General features: G+C 48.1%; 1 long non-coding RNA gene across 7 annotated transcripts in view; it reads right to left on the bottom strand.

Annotated features, from left to right (window-relative positions):
* Window positions 1-21,562, bottom strand: part of LOC128108335 (uncharacterized) — a 75,149-nt gene extending 53,587 nt beyond the window's left edge. For 6 of the 7 annotated variants that reach the window (XR_008217436.1, XR_008217433.1, XR_008217435.1 and 3 more), the window contains exons 1-2: window positions 19,597-21,562; window positions 16,948-19,382 (exon numbers count right to left, since the gene is read on the bottom strand). This is a non-coding gene — a long non-coding RNA (uncharacterized LOC128108335). The remainder of the gene's footprint in view (window positions 1-16,947; window positions 19,383-19,596) is intronic. The other variant, XR_008217439.1, reaches the window with a different exon arrangement.
* Window positions 21,563-27,249: the final 5,687 nt, after the last annotated feature.

Raw genomic sequence — 27,249 nt, 5'->3', positions numbered from 1 at the left:
GGTGCCTGCCCCTTAACCACGCCACTTTCCTGTCAGCTCCCCACCCCGCAGGGTCCATGAAGGTCTCTGTACTGCCCCCCTCCCAGGAAAATCTCCGAGCTCTTCAAAACTAAAGGAAATTAAAATAAGATATAATTATACACAGTTGCAACAATAACCACAGGGTTGGTCCCTATAAATGCTGCAATACTTTATTGGTCAGCTTCTGATCTACCACATGAAACATTGTTTCATTTCAAACCCTTTTCCTCACTCCCACTAAGGGCATAAGCATGTCAACCACCATTTTTTACAGACAAGAAGAAAGAGTCCCTAATACAAAGAGAGATTAGTTACTATATTGTTATTTTGGGGATATGGGAGAAGGGAACTTTTGTCTATTTGAATGTTAGCTCCAATTCATATTTCTGGCCTAGAATAACTTAGCAATTAGCTAGACTCTCGGTGTTTCATATGTGAACATGCCAGATTTGCAAACACACAAAACAGAGGTTGGTGAAGTATCTTTTTGGTCTCAGGAAATTGAACTCTCAAATTGTATTGCAATTGATTGCATGGGTTTTCTTGAGCATTTATCCCTTCTCGCTACATGTAGACTCATCTCAGTAAATACGTGTAGCCACAGAACGGAGGACACTGTTCCAGCAGGAGAAAGAGACAGAGAGAGACATCCAGAGAATGACCATGTTCCCCCACAAAAACCCAAACTGAGGACGATGTTGGTGCAAGGGTCATTCACCCTCTAGAAACTTCTGAAAATGTTCTCTCTCACAGTGTAGCTGTGCAGCTTTTACTTTTCCGGGGAGACTGTATCACTTTCTTCAGTGATGTAGCCACTGGCGAGCTGCCTGTGACCCCCACCCATGCTCACACAAGCAACCCTAGTTAAACTCAGTATCTGGGGTGAGATGGCTCATCACACAAAGGTGCTTGCTGCCAAGCCTGAGTTCAATACCGAGGACTCACATGGTGGAAAGAGAGAACTGACTCCCGGAAGCTATCCTCTGACCTCCACACAAGATCTGTGGTACTTGTGCCCCTCCCCCCACCTCACGCTTGTACACAACATAAATAAATGAAAGTTTATTTTTAAAAAGTGTCAGTGAGTCACACACACACACACACTAAAAAAGAGATGTAAATAAGAGGGGGCTTATTGGAAAGAGGAAGGTGGTTCCGTGGGAGGAGGAGGGGGTAAGAGAGAGAGGGGAATAGATAAGAGTGAATATGACCAAAATATATTATATATGCATGCATGAAGTTGCCAAAGGAAAACATTTTAAAAAGGAAAGACTCTTCCTCATGAGCAGTTGGCTAGGGGTGAGGCTCACGGTAGAGTGCTTTGAAAGCAAGGCCCTGGGCTCATACCCAGCACTATAAAACACAAAAGGAAGGTGGGGAGGAGGAAGAGGAGAGAAGGGAAAATGCCCGTCCACGGAGAAACGTGTGTGCTTGGAGGTGGCCAATAGAAGAGATCCTTTCTGGCTTAGTTAGCCCGTGTTTGAGGACTATGGCTGAGAAGACCCTGGAGTCTGAAGGGAACTTCTGTCCCCAAGGAAAGACCTAATCCAAGGCAAGGAATCGTGGCCCTGGCTAACAGCACCTACAGCTCACAGAAATCTCAGAGTGTATGGGGTACAGGTACAAAGAAAATCCACTTTCCCTGTCTCCCTCCTTAGATTTTTTTTTTTTTTTGAGTTACAAAAGAAAAAGCAAAAACAAAAACAAACAACAACAACAAAACCAACTCTCCCTCCATTTTTAAAGTCTTAGACCTCTCCATATACAAGTTAGTAATTCTATAAAGGAACCAACTTACTGTCCCACAGCATGTCCTCTTCAGGACTTTTGGAGCCATGAAGACATGGTCCCGCTGGGGTAGAGCACACCTCTAATCCAAGCACTTGATGGCCAAGGAAAAGGTTTCACCAGTTCAAGGCCAGTCTATGCTACATAGTGAGACTCTGTCCCCCCAAAACAACAAAAAATACAAATCACTGCTCCCTTTTTGATATTTTTTTCTTATTTTACATATTAAATTTCCTCCAACACTTACATATCTAGCATCATTTACTCCTGCCAAGTTCATTCAATAAAATGCTATTGGATTCCTTCTGTGTGCCATCCACCAGCTAGAGCCCAGGCATAAAGTAGGAGCCGACAGACACGCCCTCATGATCCCCCCCCCCCCCCCCCCCCCCCCCCCCCCCCGCAGTCCAGAGGTCAGCAGGGGCCCTGCCTGTTTCCCAGGAGTAGTGCATGCTTGTAATCCTAGTACTTGGGAGGCTGAGGCAGGAGAATCAACTTAAGTTGAGATTTAAGCACAGTGATTTCCAGGACAGCCCAAATAACAAGATTTTACCTCAAAAATAATCCATCCATCAGTCAGTCCTAGAGTCAACCTGAAGGGATTGTTCTGAGCAACAATATTTTCGAAGAATTTTCTTTTCCCTTTCAGTGTTAAGGACTAAACTTCATTCATGCTAGGCAAGTGCTACCATAGAGCTATGTCCCAAGCCTCTTGGCTTTTTATTTTGAGGTGGAGTCTCACTATATTGCCCAGGCGGGCCTTAAACTTACTCTGTAGTCAAAGCAGGCCTTGAACTTTTTAATACTAGAACAGTATCTTGCTACTATGTAGCCCTGGCTGGTCTGGAACGCACTATTACAGATCAGGCCAGGCTGAATTTACAACTCTCCTCTTGGCTCTGCTCCCAAAGTGCATGCCTTTCATCCCAGCACTGGGGAGGCAGAGGCAGGCAGATCTCTGTGAGTTCAAGGCCAGCCTGGTCTACAGAGTGAGTTCCAGGACAGCCAGGACTACTCAGAGAAACCCTGTCTAAAACCCCCCACCAAAGAGAATCACCTCTCTCTCTCTCTCTCTCTCTCTCTCTCTCTCCCCCTCTCTCGTGCTGGGATTACAGGCATAAGACATCATGCTCGGTCTAAACCTTAAATTTCTTATCCTCCTGCCTCTGACTCTCCAGAAACCAGTTACGTGACTGTAACTCCAGCACCTCCAGGAAGCAGAGGTTCGGAGAGTGCCTCAAGTTTTAAGTCAGCCCGTTCTACAAAGTGAGTGCCACACCAGCCCCACACTACATAAGGAAGAGCCTGTCTCAAAAGACAAAACAGAGGGGCTGGAAAGATGAGTCGCTCCGAGGTTGAGAACACAGGCTACTCTCCCAGAGGACCCAGGTTTGTTTCCTAGCACCCACATGGTGGCCTACAACCATCTGTAACTTCAGTTCCAAAGGTTATGACACCCTCTTCTGACCTCAGAGGGTACCAGGTCCACACGCGATAACACATACATGCATGCAGGTAAAACACCCATATACATAAAATAAACAAATCTAAAAGTTATAATAAAATATAAATGTTTATAACAGGCTTACTGATAATAGCCATAACTGGAAAGAACCCATTGTGTGTCATCTAATGAAGAAAAACTGATTCACACCCACAGCAGAGCTCTGGCCCGTAATAAAAAGGACCCGATGACGCAGCAGCCTAGATAAAACGCAGTGCTCAGAGTGAGAGCGATGCTCTAAAAAGGCTACCTGACTCATTTAATGAACTGTTTGTTGTTTGGTGTTTGCTTTGTTTCATATTAGGACAGTCTCACATAGCACAGGCTAGGCCTCATACTCACATGACAGGGTCTCACATAGCACAGGCTAGGCCACATACTCACATGACAGGGTCTCACATAGTCCAGGCTAGGCCTCATACTCACATGACAGGGTCTCACATAGCACAGGCTAGGCCTCATACTTGTTAGGATGGTCTTTACCCTACCTTCACTTTCCCAGTGCTAAGGTTATAGACTTATACTTAGACATTCACTCTGTTTTATGCAGTGCTGAGCAAACTCAAGGGCTTTGTGCATGTTGGAAAACTAAGCCATATCCCAAACCTTAAATTCTTTTTAAAAGGCAGAATTAGTCAAGCATGGTGGCTCATGGTTGAAACCCTAGTAGGGTGGGTGGGTAGTGGGGGAGGCAAGAAGATAATCACAAGTTCAAGGCCAGCCTAAGCTACAGAATGAGACCTCACCCAAAAATAAATAAACAAATAAATAAATGAATAAATAGATAGATGATAGATAGATGAATGAATGAATAAATAAATAAATAAATAAATAAATAAATAAATAAATAAATAAATAAATAACTGGGCTGGGAGGATAGCTCAGTCAATAAAATACTTGCTTGTAAGCAAGAGATCTAGGTTTGATTCTTAGAGCTCACATTTAAAAGCAGGTACAGTGCCGGGCAGTGGGGAGCCAGAGGCAGGTGGATCTCTGCAAGTTTGAGGCCAACATAGTCCAAAGCAAGTTCCAAGACTACACAGAGAAACTCTGTCTCAGAAAACCAAAACAGAATAAATAAGCAAACAAACACACAAACAAATAAATAAATGCAAGTAAGTGCAGTGATCCCAGCCCTGGGAAGGAAGAGGCGGGTGTTTGCAGGGCTTGCTAGGCAGCCAGCCCTAGCTTAGCTGGCAAGCTGTAGGCCAAGTGACAGACCCTCCCTCAAAAACAAGACGGGTGACTCTTGTGGGATGATGCCCAAGGTTTGCTCCAACCTCTGCAAGCACACAGAGAGAGAGAGAGAGAGAGAGAGAGAGAGAGACAGAGAGACAGAGAGACAGAGAGACAGAGAGACAGAGAGACAGAGAGAAAGCGAGCAAATTCTGGTCTTGGCCATCAATCTACCTAAAGTAGCTGCCTAAGCTGCCTGATTCCAGTGCAGCAACCTGCTCCCTGACCTGACCATGCAGTTTTGGCAAAAGCTGCTACCTCTGGAGTTGTCACTTACACCAAACAGCACAAATGCAATACCCTTGGTCTATGCTAAATGTTTGGAAAGCAATTATAGGTGTCTTGCTGGGGGGCATCCTGCCTTCTTGAAACCCTGCACAAAACTTTTTCCCTTTTTTTTTTTTTTTTTTTTTTTTTTTTGGTTTTTCAAGACAGGGTTTCTCCATGTAGTTTTGGTGCCTGTCCTGGATCTCACTCTCTAGACCAGGCTGGCCTCGAACTCACAGATATCTGCCTGGCTCTGCCTCCCGAGTGCTGGGATTATAGGTGTGCACCACCACTACCCGGCTCAAAACTTTTACTTCTAATGGATACTTTGTAACTCTTAATGATTATAAGCCAACCAAATTAAGAATGGAGAAGAAGAAGGAAAGAATGGAGGATGAACAAAAGGGAGGGAGGAGGGAGAGAGAGGCATGGCTTCAATGTCTTTGGACTGCTCCCTGCGTCCAGGCCCCAGGCTCTCCTTCCTTTGAAGTCCATCCTTGCCCCCAGCCCTGGGCTGTGTCTCTGCTTACATCCAGAATTTTGTTTTGTTTCGTGTTTGTTTGTTTGTTCTGAGACTTGTGGACTGGTGAGTTCTTTAAACAGATCCCAAACTAAGGAAACTGTGCTGCCCGAAGGGGGGGAAATCTATGGTGCTGTTAATAAACCAGGGACTTTCTAGAATGAAGAATAATTGCCAAAGGTTTAAGCCAACACCTCATGTTAGCCCAGTGGCCATAGTAGAGGAGTCCCCGTAAGTCCCCAAGTTCCCACTTCAAGGAAGCTCCAGCCTCTACCCCCCAGCTGTGGCCAAATGCACTCCTCCACCGAAGTGGTCTGTGGGCCTGTAGCCTGTCTGTCTGTCCATGCTGAGAAGAAAGGAGGGAGGTGACCGGTGAGAAGACAGAGCCCAGGCAGGCAGGCAGTCTCCTGACTCTGCCTGCACTCACTCTCTGTTTGGTCTCTGTATGGCTACACAGCAATGTCACTGTTTGGCCCTGTGGTCCTAGGCAATTTACTCACATTTACAAAACCCCAAATCAAGAATGAAACGTGAACAAATGAGCAAAAGGCATAATTATTCATCACAACCATCCCAAAATGTTTCTGTTTGGGGGGTTGTTTTGAGTCAGGGTTCGATATGTAGCCCAGGCTAGCCTCAAACCCATGCTCTTCCTGCTCCAATCCCCTGAGTAGAACTATAAAAATCATAGATTCCATGCCTAGCCAGTCCAAAATTTGTCCTTGTTCAGTATTCATCCTGCCTCTTTTAATAGCGTATTATTTAACCTCCGTTGCATGACAAAATATCTGGCCAAAGCCACTTAAGGAAAGAAGGATTTATTTGGGTTCACAGGTCGAGGGAGCAGACAACAGTGGTGGGAAGGCATGGTGTCAGGAATGTGCGACGGTGGTCATATACGTCTGCAGCCAGGAAGCACAGACCGATAGTGCTGGCACTCTGCTGGAACGCTCCTTTTCTTTCAGTCCAGAACAGCAGCCTAGGGAATGGTGCCGCCCACAGTTAAGTGTCTTCCCCATCAACCTAACCTGATAATCCCCGACAGCCACGCCCAGAGCTTTGTCTCCTGGGTCCTTCTAGAGCTTGCCGAGCTGACAATATTAACCACAAACAGCATCTTGAGTGGAGTCTCTTCAGAACAGATCCCCCAGGTAAGGAGCTGAAAGAGCCTGTGGAAAGGCCAAGTCACTCCATAACTAAAACTATCTGTTCTGGAGAGGCCAGCTTGCCCTACCCTCAGACTCACAGATCAGTTGCTACAGGACCCAGATTGGGCATGTCTTCACGGTGAAGTGCTCAGACATGATCTCTTGCCCAACTGCCAGGAGTGGGACTCGGTCGGTCCTAAGACTTACGCTGGAAGTACCGGAGAGATCTCCTTCCTGGTCCGTTCCTGAAACTGATGATGCCATGCACCTAGCGTTGCTGGAATGCCACAGGAAGAGAGGCTGCCTGAGAATGAGCTGATTCGAAGGAGCACCAGCCCCTGACGGGTGAGCGCTTGGATAAAGCCAGGCCTGAAGCAAGCACTATTCAGGGAGGGGTCAACTAATAGGAGCTGGAAGTAAATTCCACTTTGGCATCAATTAGCTTTTCCGTCATTGAAAAACCCCACATATGGTAGACTCTGGAATCCTAGCAACTGAGTTTAAAGTTGGCTTCATCATTACTGGCTACAGGAACCTCTCATCTTGGGACTGCAGTTACCTCACCTACAAAGTGAGGTACAAGGTGCTGCAGACCTAGAATCCCAGCCATGGGAGGCAGAGGCAGGATCCAGAAGTTCAGTCATTTTAGCTACAAAGTGAATTCAAGGCCAGCCTGGACTACTTGAGACTATGTCTCAAAACAACAACAACAACCCACCTCACACATACAACCCCCACTTCAAAAAAGGCTATAATTAACCAACCCCTCTTGCCTCCGTAAAAAAAAAAAAAAATCAATTCTTTAGACTAAATTTGTCCTTCTAAGCCATATTTGAAAAATGTCTAGTGTGGGTCCATCGGAACCAGGAACTGGAGCCGCCTGAACTATAGGCCAACGATTCAAAGATTTGTCATTTGTAAAAACCTGGAAGTGCACTGAAGTGATCATTTTTTTCCCCTAAATTGTGGATTCACTCACAAAGATTCCTCTAAAAGTCAACATAACCCTACTGAACCAGCATGAACTGTAACTGAGCCAGCATTTTCTAAATGTCTGAACTAAAGCATTAGAACATTTTCTGGATTTCTGTTTGTAACTCTTCTAATAAAAATCTTTAATTGGCATTTGTATTTTTGCTGAGCATTGTGCAAATAAATCTTTCAGAAAATATAATATTTCTATCAATTATTAACTCCTGAATTCTGGCAGACACACTAATTACCTGCTAAATATCCGTTTACTTGTATGCGTGCATGGGTGCATGTGTGTGTGTGTATATGTGTATGTGTATATATGTGCATGCACGCACATGTGTCCATGTATACACACATGTACCTGTGTATGAGGAGGCCAGAGGTCAACCTCAGATGTTTCTCAAGAGTAGACCTCCTTGTTTTAAGACAAAATCTGTCCCTGGGATCTGGGGGTCTGCTATTAGACGAGGCTGGCTGGCCACCGAGGCCCAAGGATTCACTTGTCTCAACACCCCCAGCACTGGGATTTCACGAGTGCACCACAGCAAATAGCTTCTCCCTTGGGTTCCGGGAATTGAACTCTAGACCTCACACTTTCGCCACATACACTTCCATGACTTATCCATCTCCCCGACCTTGGTCCTATTTCTTCACTGAAACCTAAACTTATTAAGGAGAGGCTGTATTCTGCTTCTCTTCTTTGGAGAGAAGTGTGCCTGTGTGTCCGTGTTTTGAGAGGTGAGTGGGCATTTGGGGGAGCTACAGGAGCTTTCAGGAAATATTTGGCCATGGACTCGTTCTTAAATCCTCTCAGGCTGGTATTAAGTGTGTGCCTGAGCTCCTGCTCATAGGATGACTGTAAGGAGGACGCCACGCAGAAGGACAGCGTGAAGCCAGGCGGCGGTGGTGAGGCCAGCCTGGTCTACAGAGGGAGTTCCAGCACAGCCAGGGCTGCACAGAGAAACCCTGTCTCAACAAACCAAAAAAGAAAAAAGGAAGGAAGGAAGGAAGGAAGGAAGGAAGGAGGGAGGGAGGGAGGGAGGGAGGGAGGGAGGGAGGGAGGGAAGGAAGGAAGGAAGGAAGGAAGGAAGGAAGGAAGGAAGGAAGGAAGGAGGGAGGGAGGGCAGGAGGAGAAAGAAAGAAAAAGAAACTATGAGGCAAAGTGGTACAACTCCAGCAAGCTGGGACCAGAGGGGAGGAAAGAAGGGAAGGGAGGAGAGGGGAGGGGGGAGGAGAAGAGGGGAGGAGAGGGGAGGGGAGAGAAGGAGAGGGGAGGAAAGAAGGGAAGGGAGGAGAGAGGGGGGAGGGGAGGAGAGGGGAGGGGAGAGGAGGGGAGGGGAGAGGAGGGGAGGGGAGAGGAGGGGAGGGGAGAGGAGGGGAGGGGAGGAAAGAAGGGAAGGGAGGAGAGGGGAGGGGAGAGGAGAAGAGGGGAGGAGAGGAGAAGGGTGGGAAGTTGAACAAGCATGGTTTATGGGGGAAGCCCAGGGTTTCTGGAATCCCCAGCAGTTTCACATCTTGACTTGGTAGCTGAATGCTGGTGTGTGTGTGTGTGTGTGTGTGTGTGTGTGTGTGTGTGTGTGTGTGTGTGTGTGTGTGTGTGTGTGTGTGTGTGTGTGTGTGTGTGTGTGTGTGTGTCTGCAGTCTGCCCCCTCCTCCTTGGCCCCTTAGCTTAGAAGGAACAAGATGGCTACATTGGAAGATTTCAAATCAGAACGATCCTCTCTAGGCCATGGCTGCAGTTTAAGTTAACTTGTCAAGAAAGTGTGAATTACATGTCAGTATCACAAATGTGTTTATTTTCAGCCTTCCCTAAAAACAGTGAGGAGGAAGGAAGCCTGTATCACAAAGCAGCCTGCAGGACAAGCACGGGGTCCTCACTGCTCTCCCCACCTCCAGGTACCCCTTCCCTGGGAAACCAGAGGGAGCCTCTAGCCTACAGGAGGAAGAGATCCAGAGAACAGGAAGGGGGTACAGGCCCCTGTGAGTCCTGTGCAAACAACTGAGCCTGGAGCCTGCCGACTGCCTCAGGGGAAACCCCACCCCACCCCCATCAAAGGGTTCCTGAGGAGCCTTAGACTGCATCCAGAGGGTCCCTGGCCACCGCCTGCCACCTGACTTTCTGGGAGTGCAAATGTGCCCAAGCCCCTCCTTCTGAAGATTCTGTCCTCAGCCCCAAACCTGGAGGAAGCAGGAGAATCCCAAGTTTGAAGGGGTGTTAACTAGAACCTGTCTCAAAAAAGAAAGGGAAGGAGGGAAGGAAGGAAAAAAGGGACAGAGAGAGGGAAGGAAGGAGACAGGAAGGGAGGGAGGGAGACAGGGAGGGAGGGAGGGAGACAGGGAGGGAGGGAGGGAGACAGGGAGGGAGGGAGGGAGACAGGGAGGGAGGGAGGGAGGGAGGGAGACAGGGAGGGAGGGAGGGAGACAGGGAGGGAGGGAGGGAGGGAGGGAGGGAGGGAGGGAGGGAGACAAAAAGAAAAGAAAGACACCGCCATGGGCTCCCATGGCTGTTGAAATAAAATCCAGTGTACAGAGCCTCCAGAAATCCCCTGGATAGTGATAATGACAATCCCGGGCTGCCTTTCCTTCACCTCTCCAGTCTCTTCGAATACCAAGCAGCAGGACCCTCCCTGCAGGGGTGCTGTGAAGACTCCCTTAGACATTAGGTCTCCTGCAGGGGTACTGTGAAGGCTCTCTTAGACATTAGGTCTCCTGCAGGGGTGCTGTGAAGACTCCCTTAGACATTAGGTCCCCTGCAGGGGTGCTGTGAAGTCCATCTTAGACATTAGGTCTCCTGCAGCGGTGCTGTGAAGACTTCCTTAGACATTAGGTCTCCTGCAGGGGTGCTGTGAAGACTCTCCAGGTTCCTGCCTTGAGTTCCTACCCTGACTTCCCTGGATAATGGACAACAAGCTATAAGATGAATTAAACCCTTTCCTCCCCAAATTGCTTTTGGTCATGGTGTCTTTTCTCAGCAATAAACACCCTAACTAAATCAAAAGGGTTTATTTCATCTTTCGGGTCACAGGCCATCATCCAGGGAAGCTGAAGTAGGAACTAAAGCAGAGACCGGGAAGTCATGATGCTCACTGACTTGTTCCCCTTGGCTTGCTCAGCTATCTCTTCTAAGTAGCCCAGGCCCATCTGTCTTGGGGATGGTACCGCCCACAGTGGGCTGGGCCCTCCTACTTAAATCAGCAATTAATAAAATGTCCCACAGGCATGCCCACAGGCCAGTCCGATGGAGGATTCCTCAGCTGACATTCCCTCTTCCCAGGTGTGTCAAATGGACAACCGACTCTGACAGGGTTACTTCTGAAGACAAAGTCCAGACATCTGGGGTATATTTAACCTCCTTCCTAAGGCTTCTAAATCCCCCTACCTCTGCCTCCAGCGTGCTTGGATTACAAATGTGTGCTACCATATACTGGTTAATGATTTTCACAGGTTCGAGTGAGTTTGTTTGTTTGCTTGTTTGTTTTATTGTTTTTAAGGCAAGGTCTTTTGTATCCCATGCTGGCCTGAGTTGGATCATGTAGCTGAGGATAACCCAGACCTTCTAATTCTGCTGTCTCCACCTGAGTGCTGGATTACAGGCATGTACCACCACATCTAGTTTATGTGGTCCTAGGTATCAAATCAAGGGCTTTTTTCATGCTAGGGAAGCCCTCTACCAACTGAGCCACATCCACAGTCCCTACCTGCCTTTTTATATTGCCTGAAAAGTTTGAGGATAAGCAGTAAGCATTGTTTTGCATAATAATAATATTATTTGCATATTTACTTTATGTATGAGTTTTTTTGCAGCATGCATATCTGTGCGCCATATGCATACAGTGCCTACAGAGGCCAGAAGAAGGCATAGGATTCCCTGGAGTTACAGATGGTTGTGAGGGGGTGTGTAGGTGCTAGAAACTGAACCCAGGTCCTCTGGAAGAACAGCCAGTGCTCTTGACACTGAGCCATCTCTCTTTCCCCTCAATCATAATTTCTTGAAATACAAAAAGCTTATGTAGCATGTGAAGATAAGTACTTAAAGTACTTTGTGTATATGTGTGTGTGTGTGTGTGTGTGTGTGTGTGTGTGTGTGTGTGTGAGAAAGGGATCTCACTCTGCAATCCAACCTTATATAGCTGTTACCTTGAAAGTTAAACAGTCCTTCCTCGAGGGAGGAGGAGGGAATCTCATAAGATCAGAAAATAGGCAAAACATACAAGGCCAGGAAGTAAATGAAATTTACAAGGCTCAGGAAACTCCTAAAAGTTACAAGACTCACAGGGCCCTTCCTAGGGTTGTATAAGCAGTAACAATCGCTGGGGAAAGGGGCCTCTGACTGGCTAAGCTACTTGGAAGTCTTACAGAGAGCAGGGATACAGCTTTCAAGAACTGTCTTCTGAGTCACTCCTGCTGGGATGGGCTTTTTCAGAATGCAGCTGTGGCTGAGTCATCCGCACCCTCTAAGTCCTCCTCATCCACACTCCTGCAAGTAATAAGCAACTCCCCGGTTCACTAAAGCCACACTTGGGTTGAAATTGTTCCCGTGGTCTGTGTCAGAGCCTTGATGTTCGTCCTTGGCTCCCCAGGAAAAGTCATACAACACCTAAGCTAGCATGGAACTCACTAGGCTAGCCTCAAACCCAAGACAGTCTCACTGTATCAACCTCTGGGATTGATGCGGGGATGACAGGCATAAGCCAACCACGTTTGACTAGCAAAACACAATCCTGCAAAATGGTACTGTCATCCTCATGATTTTTTAAATGTAGTACCGTGGATCAAAAACATGCAAAATATCCATTAACTCAAGGCTAGCTCAGGCCACATGGCAAGACTCGTCTCAAAAAAAAAAATTAAAAAAAAAAAAAAAAAAAAACGGCCAATGAAATGGCTCAGTGGGTAAAAGCACTTACTATCAGGTCTGATGACCCGTGGTTCATTCCCAGGACCCACGCTGCGGAAGGAGAAAGCTCCCTGCCGTGAATTGCCGTCTGACCCCCACAGACACCACACACAGTCACCTGTGCCCATAGCCCTGAACTTCCTATGTTCTTTCACAGAGGATGAAGGAACGAGCTATGGAGAACAGAGTTATTTACCCCAGCTGCATTCATCTCACACTGTCGCTCCTCCCCGTGCCTTGTCCCTGGAGTCCAGCCGAAAAAAAAAAAAACCCACAGTCAAGACCCTGGATTCTTGAGAATTTGTTCCACTCCCAGGCACAGCGTTGAGTCCAGCATGGAGCGAGGGCCCCCCCGAAACCAGGCTGGTTCTATCTAAAACGGGCAGGAGATTAAGCTGAACGTGGCTCCCCCGAGATCCACAGGATGAGTCCCTTCCTCTGTACCACTTTGTCCTCCAGAGGCAGCTGTCCCATGCCCCGGCATCCCTGACAGTTCCGATGCCCTGATCCCCCCGCGTGACAGTGGCCAGGATGGACAGAGCGTGCATTGCACAGCGTGATGCAGACGCCGAGGAGTTCCTTCATCACCTTTCATCAGACAGCGTGGTTTGAACAGAAGTCTGCCAAGCTTGCCACGCCAGCCATGCCTTCAGGCCGCCACTCCCTTCAGGCCCTAGAGCTACTGAGAAGAAACGCTGCAGTTGGGGCTTAACAAACAGGAAGTGGGGAGGCAGCGAGATGGCTCAGCGGGTCAAAGATGACCGAGCCTATGACCAGAGTTTGATCCCTGGGACCCACATGCCTGAGGGAGAGGATAGACTCGTCCAAGCTGGCCTCTGCACACACGCCATGGCACAGCCAAACAATCAATAAATCAATGTTTAAAAAAGATAGAAACTCAGGGGTCAGTGAGGTATCTCACTGGGTAACAGAGCTTGCCGCCAAGCTTTATTTGACCTTTCTTTTATTTCATTTGACTTTTTTAAAATTTATTTGATTTGACCTTTATTTGACCCCAGGACACACCTGGCCAAAAGGAGAGAACCAGTTCCTAAAAGCTGACTTCTAACCGCCACATGCATGTGCTGGCACATGAGCAAGCAAGAGCGTGCACACCTGCGCCCACACGTGTACACACACATAATAACAACAATTAGTAAGGTGAAAAAAAAAATAGAGATTCACTGTTCTGGAGACTCAACCCCAAAAGCAAGGTGTTGGCAGGACCTGCACCCTCAGAGGCGTCTAAGTACCAGGACAAAATGCTCCCACATCCCTTGCCTGCATGCTTATGGCTGGCTCCTCCTCGGCTTCTGCCGTTTCAACTTTCAGGAAGTGGCGGAGAGGTGCTGGAGAGAGGGCTCCATGGCTAAGAACCCTGGCTGCTTCTTCAGAGGACTCGAGTTTGTTTCCCAGCAGCCATGTGGTCGCTCACAGCCACCTGTGACCTCAGTTCCAGGGCATCTGACACCCACTTCTGGCCTCCGCAGGCACCAAGCACATACGTGGACCATACACGCAGACAAAACATTCACACGCATGGAAGTAAAAGAATAGCCTCAAACAGATACTCTTCAACGTGGGAAAGATGCAGGCAGTAAGAAGCACGGTCTTTTGGATCCTTGCTGTAAGGAAGCAGGAAAGGAGCTCCCTGAGGTGACCAGGAAGGAGTCCTTCCTGGAGCTCTGGCAGCAGGCTGCGTGGGAAGAGCTGACCTTCAGAGAGTTTGACCCAGGCAGCCAGGACTTCACAGCGGCAGCAGCCTTTTCAGAAACACGTGTCCCTTGCTGGAATCTCCCCGAAACAACCTCAAGAGGGTTTGCTTTCTTCACCAACATGACAAATGGTAGGCATAACTTCTAATAAGCACCTTCATCGTGGGGTTCCCCCACAGATCCTCAGGAAATCTGGAGGGCTGTGACCCCAGGTTTCCATCTTCAAGAGTTTTAGCCTCTTGGCCTAGGCCCTTCCTTTGACCGCCTGTGGACAGCAGGCTGAGCTCAGGGAGAGAAGCTTTCAGGGTAGCCCTCAAGCAGTAGCAGGAAGTGGGGAGAAATACCCCAATTTTCTTGTCCTCGGGGAAGAAAGCCACCTGGCTGCCTCTCCCTTTCTTCTCGTCAAAACAAATCCAGAGTGGAAGAGCTGCTGAGCAGGAATGGCCTGAGGCCCGAGGCTCACGGCTGAGGGCTACAGACGGAGACTCGAGACTGCCCTTCAAGCCCAGACACGCACAGAGCGCACAAGCCACACACTAAGTAGTCACCTTTCCCCCAGCTCTAAGAGGACTGATTGAGCAAGACGACATCTGTGATCACAGCGGCTCCCGGCTCTGCAGGCCGAGCCCCGCGGACACTTGGATTCCCGCCAGTCCTCACTGGGGTGCTAGCATCACACCGCCTGGACCGAGGAGACCCGAACTACAGACTTGAAGACGTTCGCCCGAAGGCTTGGCCGTCGAGGCCTCCGGCTTCGGCTCCCGTGCTCGGAGAGGGTTTCCTCGCTTGTTTTCCTGTCTCCCTGGCAAGGGAGCGGGCAGGCCAGACTGGCACACAAGGATAACAGGAAGCAGGCTGGCTGAACACTTCACAGCACCTAGGCCTGGACAAGCAGGACCTCTCTTGGTGACGGTGCCAGAGCCAACAGCACCCTGCTCCCAGCATACTCCAGGACACAGCGACGTCTTGGGCTGCAAAAACAGCTTCAAGAGCTTTCTCATGTCCCAGCCAGCCCTTTCCCAAGGAGAAATTCCATGAGCATTCTTTTTGTTTGTTGTTTGTTTGTTTCAAGGCATGATCTCACTCGAGGGCTGCACTCGAACCCACTCTAAAGCATGACCTGGTCTCAAATTTACAGATAACCTCCTGCCTCAACAGCCTCCCAAACTCTGAGATTATAACAAGGCACTGTTGAGCCTGGTTCAGTTTTTGTTGCTATTGATTTTTTGTTTTTCCAGACAGGGTTTTTCTGTGTAGCCCTGGCTGTTCTGGCACTCACTCTGTAGACCAGGCTGGCCTCGAATTCACAGAGATCCCCCTGCCTCTGTCTCTCGAGTGTTGGGATTAAAGGTGTGTGTCACCACGGCCCCGCCTGGTTCAGCATTCTTAGTAGTCGCATTGAGCACAAACTGAGAGGCCCTAGCTTCCCAGTGTAGGGATTAGAAGCATGCATCACTATGCCAGGTTTCCTTCTAAACTCCAGCTCCTCTGGAGCAGCTGGCCATTCGCATTCCCTGGAGTCACCTCGTCTAAGAACACGCCTCTTCTCTATCAGTTCATCTGGCAGACTGAAGACAGTTCTGACTTAGTGCTATAGGAAGATAGGGGTAGCAACCATATCCTGGAAGGTTCCAAACAGTTTTGCCATTTGCCCAGCAAACACCGCCATAAGTTGTTGAGGTGACACCCTATGCCAACGGGCCTCATTCTCTAAGAGTTACCACCCTGGTCCTTCCCCACACTCAGCCATAGGCAATGCAAGCACACTAATGCCAAGGGGCAGCCTCACCACCCAGAGCTGGATCAAAAGAGTAAATGCTATCTGGTTCATTCCCTGCCACCAGCTCTGGGCTGAGCCTGAGCTGACCTCCGGCAACCTCCCAGAAGGACCTGCACAGTCACGACCAAGCCAATCATCATTCCTTTCACTGAATTCAGTAGGGTTTAGGATGGAGACCTCCAAAATGTGGCATTTGAGAAAACAACAGGAACTTGAGAGTCTCGTGGCACGGTCCTGCCCCCTCCCTTAAACAGGCCACAGAAGAACTCTCGGGCCTTCTCTGGAAGCAGGTCATAGTGGTAAGTGTCATTTGAGGGCAACTGAGCTGGGGTGCTGCACGATCAGCAGGCACCAAAGCCACCCTGAGGGTGGTGGCTTGAGAATTGCCCCCAGGGACTCCATCCGCAGTGGGTGGAGCTATCAGGGAGGTTTAGGGGGTGTGGTCTGGCTGGAGGTAACAGCTCAGGGGGCGGGGCTGAGAGTTTACAGCCTTGCCTCACTTCCAATTGCTCTCCCTGCTTTGTGCTTGTGATTAAAGATGTGACCTGTCGCTCCGGCCCTACGGTCGTGCCTGTTGCTGGGTGCCATGTTTCTGTCCTGTTATGATGAACTCTCATCCCTCCGGAACCAGAAGCCAAACACACTCTTCGGTAAGTTGCCTTTGGTCAACGGTGTTTTATCACAGCAGCAGCAAAGGTACCACACACTGAGTCAGGGAGTCTCAGGTCCATCTCGTGCCCAAGAAGAATGAGGAAAAGATGACAGGGAGTGAGCAGAGGTGATGTTCATTGATCAAGGAAAGGGAGAAAGAACTCCTGAGCATACGGAGTTCCAAGGGAGAAGCAGTGTGCTGCTCTGCGTGGCCCTTTGTGGGACACATGTGGGAAATGGATGACAGCACATAGAATCTACTTTTGAGGGGTTGTTTTGGAGCACGTCACTAGCTGAGCCAGTAAGGATTCCACATGCTTTTGTCCTCTGACCTCCACACCAGGCATATGGTACATGCACACCTGCACACATGCACTAAATATATATATACCTACGTATGTACACACACACACACATACATGTACCTACATACACACATACGTACAAAAATAAATAACCAAACAGAAAGGCATCACTGAGTGTCCAGGGCTGAGGATAAACAAAAGGAAAGCATTAAATACAAAAGGCTCTAAGGGAATTTTGAGGATAATGGACCTGCTCTGCAACTGGACTGTAGTGAAAGCTCTCCAGCTGTACACATTTGCTGACAGCCACAGAACTGTACACCACAGAGAAGGGTAAATTTTACTGTAAGGAAGGACATGGGCCATGGAGTTGGCATGGCAGAACAGCACTCCATTTCCTGAGCTACAGAACCCTGGGTAGGCTGAGGCTTCCCAGCCTTGTTCTCATCTGCACACAGGACAGAGTAGCTCGTACTTCACAGGTTTGTGAGAGGATTTAGTGGGTGACATGTGTCACCTGGTGCCTGGCACCCTCTCTCTGCACCAGAGGACTAGTTATGATCATCCAGCAATGTAGTTATATGCATCTAATTACGTGTCCTAGTATGAGTTCTTCCCAGAAGTCCTGAGATCTGTCTGCCCTGCCCTCCACCGCCCCAGGCCTCCCTCCACCAGCCATCCAAGACAGGATTCCTGGGGAGAAAACGTAGCATCCCTGAGGATGCCAGGAACCAGTTTGGTCTGTGCGGAGCTGGGTGTTGCAAAAACATGGCTTAGAGTTACAACTGCCAATGTGGGTAGAGGGGTTATGTCTATTCCCTGCCACAGGCTGTGCCCTACAGCTGAGCCAGTAAACTCACAAAGGGTAAAAACTCACAAGGTAAAAAGAAATGTTCTTCTTCATTTCAGTCTCTCATTGTGTCTTCTAATTTCCTGGAACATAGTAGACATTCAGTAGCTTCTTGGCATATTATGGGGCATGCTAAACCTTGTTTGATTACCCAATACTTGGCCAGCTGTAGCCCACAGGTATAGGTCACACCTCCTAGCCAACCTCTTGAAAAATCCTCCTGCCTGTCTGAACACACACACAGGCACACCTAGGGAACACTATTCTACACGGAGGATTGTATGTGAAGTAGCCCAGTGATTATACAGAACAAGAGGAAGCTCCCCCAGCAGATTTACATTGATGAGGATGAGAGTTCAGGACTGGTGTGCTGGCCCATACCATAATTCCAGGACTCAGAGAGCTGGAGCAGATGGACCCTGAATTTGAGAACGGCTTAAGCTACAGAGTGAGACCTTGTCTCAACAAACGAACAAGAAGCGGGTGAATTGGAGGGTGCTGACCACCTGCGCGCTATAGGCAGGTGCCGCTTGCTCCTTTGATCGTGGGCAGAGCTGGTGTGCAGCGAATATTGCAGAGGAGATCTCTTGGCTACTTCTCAGCCCTCAGCTTGCATATGCACACTGTCTGATCGCAGAGACCTTGTCCCCTGGGGGCCGTATTTTTCAGCAGATGCAGACCCATTTCAGGACTGATGACCTGTGACTGGGAAACTCTGTCGTACCTTGTCAGGTCACACTGTGTTTCGTGGGAACTGATGATGGTGGAGGCAGGGACCATGAGAGAGCTGATTTGAAGAAGAGGAAGGGACTATTGTTCTGTTTCACTTTAAGACAGGGTTTCACACTGTCCGTGATGCTGGATTCAAACTGATGTGAGCCTTCCTGCCTCAGTTCTGGAATATAGGTGTGAGCCAACACACCCAGCTAGAGGAGTGCTTTTTAATGGAAATAGCTTATTTACAGAAGACCTCATGTCCATTTCTTCTGCAGCTTTGAGACTACTCGTCTCAAAGGGGGATTAGAAAGACACACGGCCCCAGGAGGTGGGAGCAAAGAGCAGAAGAACCGAGAGCTTTACCCAATGTGTGCGATGTTACTTCTAATTACAATTTAAGACCACTGTAACAGGCCCCAGACCTTAGCACAACTGACTCCATGATGGAGGAGCCACCCAGGCTGTAAACACGTAGACAGCACCACCTGCCCAAACAAAAACAGAGACCTAATCCATCACAGTCCACAGTGTGGGAAAGTCTCGAGATATACTAACCTTGCCTTTTGGCTTCTGTAGTTCCACTTCTGGCTAACTGTTCTTGCTAACTGAGGTGTGTCAACCCAGGATGTGGTTTTTGTGCTTAAAAGCTCACCCTGAGAAAGGCTCAGTCCCGAACACCCAGTACCACCACTGGCCAGCTAATAAAGTCTTTGTATTGCCTTAACCCCATGTCTGCGCCCTCTCCCCTGCTGTGTGCCCCACAGCACCATAGAAAGGAGGAGTGATGGGCATGGGCCACATACTTGCATTCCCAGGACCAGGAGGGCTCAGGCAGGAAGACCACGGTAATGGTCGATCTTCGTGGTTAGCTTGATTGACTCTGAGATCACCTAAGAGACACACCTCTGGGGCAGCTCTGTGAGGACAGTCCCTGCAAGGACTGACTGAGGAGAAGACCCTCCCCCGGAGCCGACAGCACATTCTGGCAGCAGCCGAGGTAGAGAGAGACTGGAAGAGAAATAATGCTTTTGACCAGCCCTCCTTGCCGGCACACTCATCTATTCTGTTGCTGAAGCTGCTGTCCTTCACTGACAACAGAACTCTCCCTCCCTCCCAACCCCCCCTCCCTCCTTCCTTCCCTCCCTCCCTGCTTCCCTCCTTCCTTCCTAACTAATGCTGTGGAATGGGCATTGCATCCTCGAGAGAATAGTTCCGCGTTTACCTGAGTACCCCGTACTTTCCTTGGAAAGAGCACCCCACACAGACCACCGACGCATCCTGATGCTTGAATGAATGGACTAACAGTCAAATCGTGACAGCCCCAATCTCCGAGTTCCTTCAGACTCTTCCGATTGCCAGGTCAGCCACGCCCCCGACCGCCAGCCCAGACATCCTGCTGGCTTGTGACGCTGCCTTGAAAGCCCCAGGACGGCTCCTGTGGGAATTCAAGGGCCAGGCTGAGGAATGAAAAGGACGGGGCTTGGGGTGGGGGGTGTTGAATCAGCCTAGGCTCAAAGGCTAAAAATAACCAGCTTTGTAGACTTCCTCCAACTAGTCTAGGCCGGAAAAGGGGAGGGGGTGGAAGATCGTCTGCACCAATCCAGAGGAAGCTGCGCCGGCGAGGACAGTTAAACGGAGCATCTACCCCCGTCACCCTGTAGCTAGAACTCCGTTCCCATCTCTTTTAAAATGAAGGCAACTCAAGAGACTTGATGGGTTCTCTCCTTCGGTCGCACAGTTTAGAGGAGAGCGTGGGCAGGCACAGCAGACGCCCAGCCTGAGCCTCTGTCTCCACGAGCTCTGCTCTGGCTCCCTTATGGCCGCTCTGTGTTGTCCCACCGACGCTAGGGCTGTGGCTGCCGATGAACCACGCATGTAGGGTTTCATGATGAAAGAGATGACGGCAGAAAGTGCTTTCAATTTGGGGGAACCCCAACTGACACTGCAGTCTGGGAACGTTCAGAGGCAAGTCTTGCAGATTTCTCTCAGGAAGACAAGGAGTAGGCAAATATCTAGACTTCATGTCACATGGTCACAGAGGCACAGGTCTATCTATTATCCCAATACTTGTGATGTTGAGGAAGGAGGGTCACCTAAGCTCAAAAGTGCAAGACCATCTCAGGCAACATGACAAAGTCAGTCTTTAAAGATCAGGTCATCAGCACTCGGGAGGCAGAGACAGGCCCCCACATCTCTGTGAGTTCAAGGCCAGCCTGGTCTACAGAGTAAATTCCAGGACAGCCAGGGTACACAGAAAAATCCTGTCTTGAAAAAACAAAATAAGCAAACAAACAAAAAACCTACAAACAAACAAAAAAACCCAGGTGTTTGGTACATGGCAGTAATCCCAGGTATGTCCTACTGCTTGCTGTATGCAGGATTTTTGTTTGTTTTGAGACAGAGTCTCACTATGTAGCCCAGGCTAGCCTCAGACTCACAGGGATCCACGTGCCTCTGCTTCCTAGGAGCTGGGATTAAGGGTGTATGCCACCATGCCCAGTTTATATCTAGGACTTTGGAAGCATCTGAAATGCACTGTGGGACAGATGATTTTGACTGTCAACTTGGTGACATCTAGAATCACTATGGAAACAAATCTCTGGGCACATCTATGAGGGGACACCTAGATTAGGTGTTAATTGAGGTCAGAAGACCTGCTCTAAATGTTGGTGCTATCATTCCAGGTCATACACTAAACTGAGAGAGAGAGAGAGAGAGAGAGAGAGAGAGAGAGAGAGAGAGATACAAGCACTCATCTCCCTCTACTTCTAAACTGTGGGTTCGATATGACCAGCTACCTCAAGCTCTTGATGCTGTGGCTTCCCTGCCGTGGCTTCCCTGTCGTGATGCTTGGTACCCTAGAACAATGAGCCAAGATAAACCCTAAGTCCCCCCATTGCTTTTGTCAGGATATTTTTGTCACAGCTACAAGACAGTAACTAATACCTATTGCTCAGTGGTTATGTAAGGGACCCTTACCTCCTCTATCTCAGTCACCCTTCTCACAAGATTATTCTGAGGCTCTGCAGGTGCCTTGGATGGGAGAAAGGCCTTAGATGATGGTTGTTAATTGTATTGGAATTCTTGATTCTTGGTTGGTAGGAGGCTTCAGCCAGACTCCTCTTCCTTCTCATGTCCCCATAATTTTCCTTGCTGTTGTAGAATATTATTATTATTGTTATTGTTGTTGTTGGTTTTTTTTTTTTTTTTTTTTTTTTTTTTTTTTTTTTTTTTTTGGTTTTTCGAGACAGGGTTTCTCTGTGTAGCTTTGCGCCTTTCCTGGTACTCGCTTTGGAGACCAGGCTGGCCTCGAACTCACAGAGATCCGCCTGCCTCTGCCTCCCGAGTGCTGGGATTAAAGGCGTGCGCCACCACCGCCCGGCTGTTGTTGGTTTTTTAAGACAGGGTTTCTCTGTGTAGTTTTGGTGCCTGTCCTGGATCTCGCTCTGTAGACCAGGCTGGCCTCGAACTCACAGAGATCTGCTGCCTCTGCCTCCCGAGTGCTGGGATTAAAGGCATGTGCCACCACCGCCCAGCTGTAGAGTATTATTTTAAGCTGTGTTACTTTTGTTTATGTTGCATTTGTTTAATTCTGTGAAGTTGTGTTACTGCACCTGCCTTGTCTTCATCTCCAGGTTTCCTTCCGAGCCTGTTTTTAAGTTCTTTTATCTTCAAGGTCTCAGGAAAGAACACTTAGCCTGTTACTTCAGGCTTCATCTCCCGGTGCCTCCTGACTCTCCACGTGACTGGATCTGAGCCTCACATTTAAAGAAAGGCCAGAATCCCACACCTGGAAGGCTGAGGCAGGAGGATTGCCAGAAGTTCAAGGCCAACTTGGGATACATTGTGTGTAATGGGACAGGCCCATAGGGTCCAGGAAATTGGCTCAAACCAGTTGCTAAGGCATGCACATAATGTACTGCCTTATGAGCCAACCTGGAGTCTGCCTGAGGGCCTAGCAACAGTCGCTGTAGGAGTTCCTGATCATGTCCAGCCAATGAGGGACAACCATGCATTGTAACCAGACTGGGACACAGCTTGTGTGCCAGGAGGAGGTTATATAAGCCCTTCCCCATTATTGAATAAATGAGTCCGCTGTTTGCCTTCAACTGACTCCCGGTGTCTGTGTCATTGATGCCGCACCTTCTCACTCCCTCCTCCAAGGGAGCCATTAGGATCCAGCAACAATTGTGAAACTATCTAAAAAATCAAAATAATTTTGTGGGTCAACGAGCCAGAATCCATCCTTAGTAACTTCTGATTCCTGCCCTGTTTTTTCTAAAACAGTTTTGGCTAAAAACTCCCCACTTGTTATGCTCTGGTTTGAACTCAGTTTAATGGCTCCTGAATTGAATATTAAATATCTTTTTAACACTTTACTGTCCAGCTCTGGATCACCCTCTCTTCCTCTTCCTTTTTTTTTTTTTTTTTTGAGACAGTCTCACATAACTCAGGCTGACTTCAAATTTGCTGTGTAGCTAAAAATGAACTCTTGATCCTCCTGCACACAGATGCACAACACATGCACACATGTGCACATTCTCTTTCCTATCTTCTTTTTTGAAAGGCAGGGTCTCACTCTATAACCCAGGCTAACCTCAAACCCATAGTAGTTGTCTTGCTCAGTCTCTGAGTACTAGATTCTAGGTGTGTGCCACTTTGTCCAATGCTCAGTTCATTTATGAAGGTGGATCAACCTAAACTATCCTTACACTCTCTGTTGCATCAAAGACTAAAGGATCAAGACCCAGACAAGAGGAATAACTATTCACTCTGAAAAATGACTTCCTTTCTCCCAAAGTAAGCTGGTTCTGGAAAAAAAAAAAAAAAAAGAGTCCTTTAGAAGAAAGAAAAGACAGGCAGGAAACAATCCCACAGAGCACAGACATCTTCAGCTACATACTCATGGTTAGGCTGAATCTCTCCCAGAACTGTGTGGAAACATGAGAATCCCCTAACGTCATCATCCCATGGGGCTGAGTAGAAGCACCAACTGTCCTCAGGCCACATTGAAAATCTAGAAGCCCCCAAGATATTAACCTACATACTAATACCAAGGGCTTTGTGGAGAGCAGAATATGTCAAAAGTCATCTAAAGGAGTAACAGTACAGCCTGGGCTCCGCTGTCCTCGGTTATTTTAGGTATTTTAAACCATAAGTGCAATTAAAACGAAAATCAATGTTCTCAACAACTAAAAGGCAATCAAGTTACTTAAGCTCCCTCTCAACAAATACAGCCATGGTTTCTGGGAGTCTGTCTATAGCATTTGGGCACTGTTCAGACACCAAATTACTTAGCCAGCAGACGAGAGTGTAGGGAGTTCCAGTCACCCAATCAAGAGGCTATTAAAATATGAGTCATGAATCTCCAGTTCTGCCCCAGTTCACCAAGGACACTCTGACACCCCTCATCCTTGCTGGGAGGCAGGTCTGAGGGGATGGGACGTCTAGGCATTCTGCTTTCTCCTCCTCTTAGCTGTAGCCTGTGATGGCTACACACATTTATCATCAGGGGCCTTTTGTTACACAGGTACTATTTTTTTCAGGTTTAACCCTCAGCCTTAATCCTGGGTGCTTCCCACTTCTAGGATCTCTGTGCCTCTGGCAGTGAGAGAACAACCAAGCTCTTAATGAACTTGATTTGTTCCCACCCTCCAGATCGGAGCATCAGGGGACAGAGAGGTGTCTGACCTTGAATCTGAGCTCAGTGAGGATCTGTACCTGATTGGAAGAGAAGAGAGTCTCCTCAGGAGGTGACTGATGCTGGGAGCTTGCAGCACTCAGGGCCCATCCCATCAACACTGATGGTGGCGATTTAAATGAGAAATGTCTGCCATCTTCTCCAGCATTTGAATGTTTGGTCCCCAGTGGGTGACATTGCTTGGAGAGGCTAGGGAGGTGTGGCCTCACTGGAGGAGGTGTGGCCTCACTGGAGGTGTGGCTTTGTTGGAGGAGGTGTGGCCTCGTTGGAGGAGGTGTGTCACCAGAAGCGGCTTTCAGAATTTAAAGATCGAAGCCATTTCTAGTTACTCTAAGCGCTGTGTTTGCAGTTCCTGTCCCTGCTGCCATGCCTTTGTCCCGCCATCGTGGACTCTAGCCCTCTGGAACCATAAGCCCAGATACCCTTTTCCTTGGTCAGTTTCCTTGGTTACGGTGTTTTATCACAGCAACAGAAAAGTAACCAATACACAAACGCTGAGTCCATCGGTGCCTGTCACCCATTCTCACACGAACCGGAAACTTCTGCGGGCTTTGCCCTTTAAACGGCTGTCACAGCTGCCTGATCTGCACAGTGGGATACCAATGTCGCTGAGGTGGCAGGCAATCTAATTCCACTTGATGACAGAACCCATCACCTGAGAAAATAATTGTAATACCTGTTTCCGTGTCCTCCTGTGTTAGGAAATGGGGGAAAGGAGTCTTTCTACCCTTAAACTTTTCCAGTCTAACCTTTTTATCCATCAGCTGCTCTTGGATGTTTCTAGACTACAGGATTTACTTACTTATTACAAGCATGTTATTTTTAAAAAAATTATAGCTGTCTCTTAATTTTTAAAAAGAAGAAGAAAAGTTATCCAATTCAAATGGAAGTAAAGGAGGTGGGAAGCCAGACTTGGTGGCACAAACCTGTAATCCCAACATTAGAAGGAAGTAGAGGCAGAGTGATCAGTAGGTCAAAAGTTATCCTTGTCTACAGAAAGCACTTACAGCAGCCTGGACCTTGTCTCATGCCGGGTCCCGCCCAGCCCGTCGAACATTCTTAAATAGGGGAGTGAGGATTGAGAAATAACAGATATGAAAAATAGAGATGTAGGCATAAAAGAAAAGGAAAGAGACACAGAAAAGGTTCGGGAGGGCTCTGAGTCAATACCACAGTCGCTCTGAGCTTATTACTTACAGCATTTTTATACCCAAAACAAGGGGGGCAAAAGACCTCCCCTCTCAAGGACATCATGGTTCAAAGTACAAACAAGTGTAAACACCTCCTTAATTCTCAAGACACCTAGTAACCATGCCTTTGGCCATACATCCTGTTATCCAGCCTTGAGGAATAAGACAAGCTTGGGCTCTCTGACCTTGAGTCAGGACGGAAATCAAGCCACAAAGCCAGAGTTCTTGTGGGCTCCCACAGCCTCAAACAAGACAAAATACAAAATGGGCGAGAGAAAAGCCTTTGGTCTGTATCTACAAAGTCAGCCAATCATGTATCCAAAATAGGTGGGCAGGTATAATAGTTCAATTGTAGAGAATTTGCCTAACATACTCAAGGCTCTGGCTTTGAACCTAAGCACCACATAAAACTGGGCATGGCAACACAGGCCTGTGATCCTGGTCCTGAGGAGGAAGAGGCAGGAGGATCAAGAGTTTAAGTCATCCTCATCTATATACTGAATTCAAGGTCAGTCTCCCAAGTGCTGGGATTACAGACATGTGCCACCAAGCCCGGCTTAAAAATTAATTTTATAAATGCTATACTTAAAAACTGAGAACAGTGGTACATAATTATAATTTCAATGCTCAAAATGAGGTATGATCAGGAGTTCAAAGTCATCCCTGGCTGCATATTGAGTTTAAGGCTAGCCTGGGCTACATGAAACCCTGTCTCAAAGAACAACAACAAAATATTTGAACTACATTTTAAACATAAGCTTGAAAGGAGAGCAAGACTACTTCATTTACTTTGTTGTTATTGTTTTTCGGTGTGTGTCTATGCAATGGAGACTGGGAATGACTGTTGCTATGACACTCAAGAACCCTTTTTTTTTTTTTTTTTTTTTTTGGTTTTTCGAGACAGGGTTTCTCTATGTAGCTTTGCGCCTCTCTGGAACTCACTTGGTAGCCCAGGCTGGCCTCGAACTCACAGAGATCCGCCTGGCTCTGCCTCCCGAGTGCTGGGATTAAAGGCGTGCGCCACCACCGCCCGGCTCAAGAACCCTTTTTGAGACAGGGTCTCTCACTGATCTGAACTCACTCATTAGGCTTGTTTTCTCCTTTCTTCTCTGTGCCTGTGATAAAAGACTCTGATTAAAAGCAACTTAGGGGGAAAGGGTTTAATTTAGCTTAGAGGTTTAATTTAGCTTAGAGGTTCAATTTAGCTTAGAGGTTGCAGTCCATCATTGAAAAGTCAGGGCAGAAACTTAAGCAGGACTTGAGGTGGAAACCATGGCGGAGCACTGCTTGCTCACTCAGGCCCATGCTCAGCTAGCCTTCTTAAACAACCCAGGACTAACTGCCCAGGGAACAGTACCTCGGACAGTGAGCTGGGCAGTGACCGAAATTCCTTACAGACTGCCCACAGCCCAGTCTGATCTGGTCAACCCCTTTGTTGAGAACCTTTCTCGGGTGACTCTAGGCTAAGTCAAATTGACAATTAAAGTTAACTAGGTGTGGTAGTTTGAATATAATTGGCCCCCATAATCCCAAAGGGAGTGGCACTACTAGCAGGTGGAGCCTTGTTGAAGTAGATGTAGCCCTGTTGGAAGAGGCGTGTCACTGTGGTGGCAGGTTTTGAGGTCTCTTTTGCTCAAGCTTCACTCAGTGTAACAGACAGTCCACCTTCTGTTGCCTTCTGATCAAGATGTAGCCAGTCCCATGTCTGCCTGAACGCCGCCATGCTCTTGAACGCCGCCATGCTCCCCGCCATGATGTTAATGGACTGAACCTCTGAACTGTAAGCCTCCACCTCAATTAAACGTTTTCTTTATAAGAGTTGCCGTAGTCACAGTGTCTCTTCACAGCAATAGAAACCCTAACTGAGACACTAAGACAGCTGGGTTGACTGACCAACAAGCCGCAGCCATCTCCCCGTCTCTACCTAGGGCTATAAACACACACTACCATGCCCAAATCTTCATGAGCGGTTTAGCGATTGCAT

Source organism: Peromyscus californicus, unplaced genomic scaffold (assembly GCF_007827085.1).
Source record: "Peromyscus californicus insignis strain IS unplaced genomic scaffold, ASM782708v3 Scaffold_13__1_contigs__length_99412109, whole genome shotgun sequence".
Lineage (NCBI taxonomy): Eukaryota > Metazoa > Chordata > Mammalia > Rodentia > Cricetidae > Peromyscus > Peromyscus californicus.
Note: the sequence above shows the minus strand (reverse complement) of the source record. Positions and strands in the feature narration are given on the sequence as shown.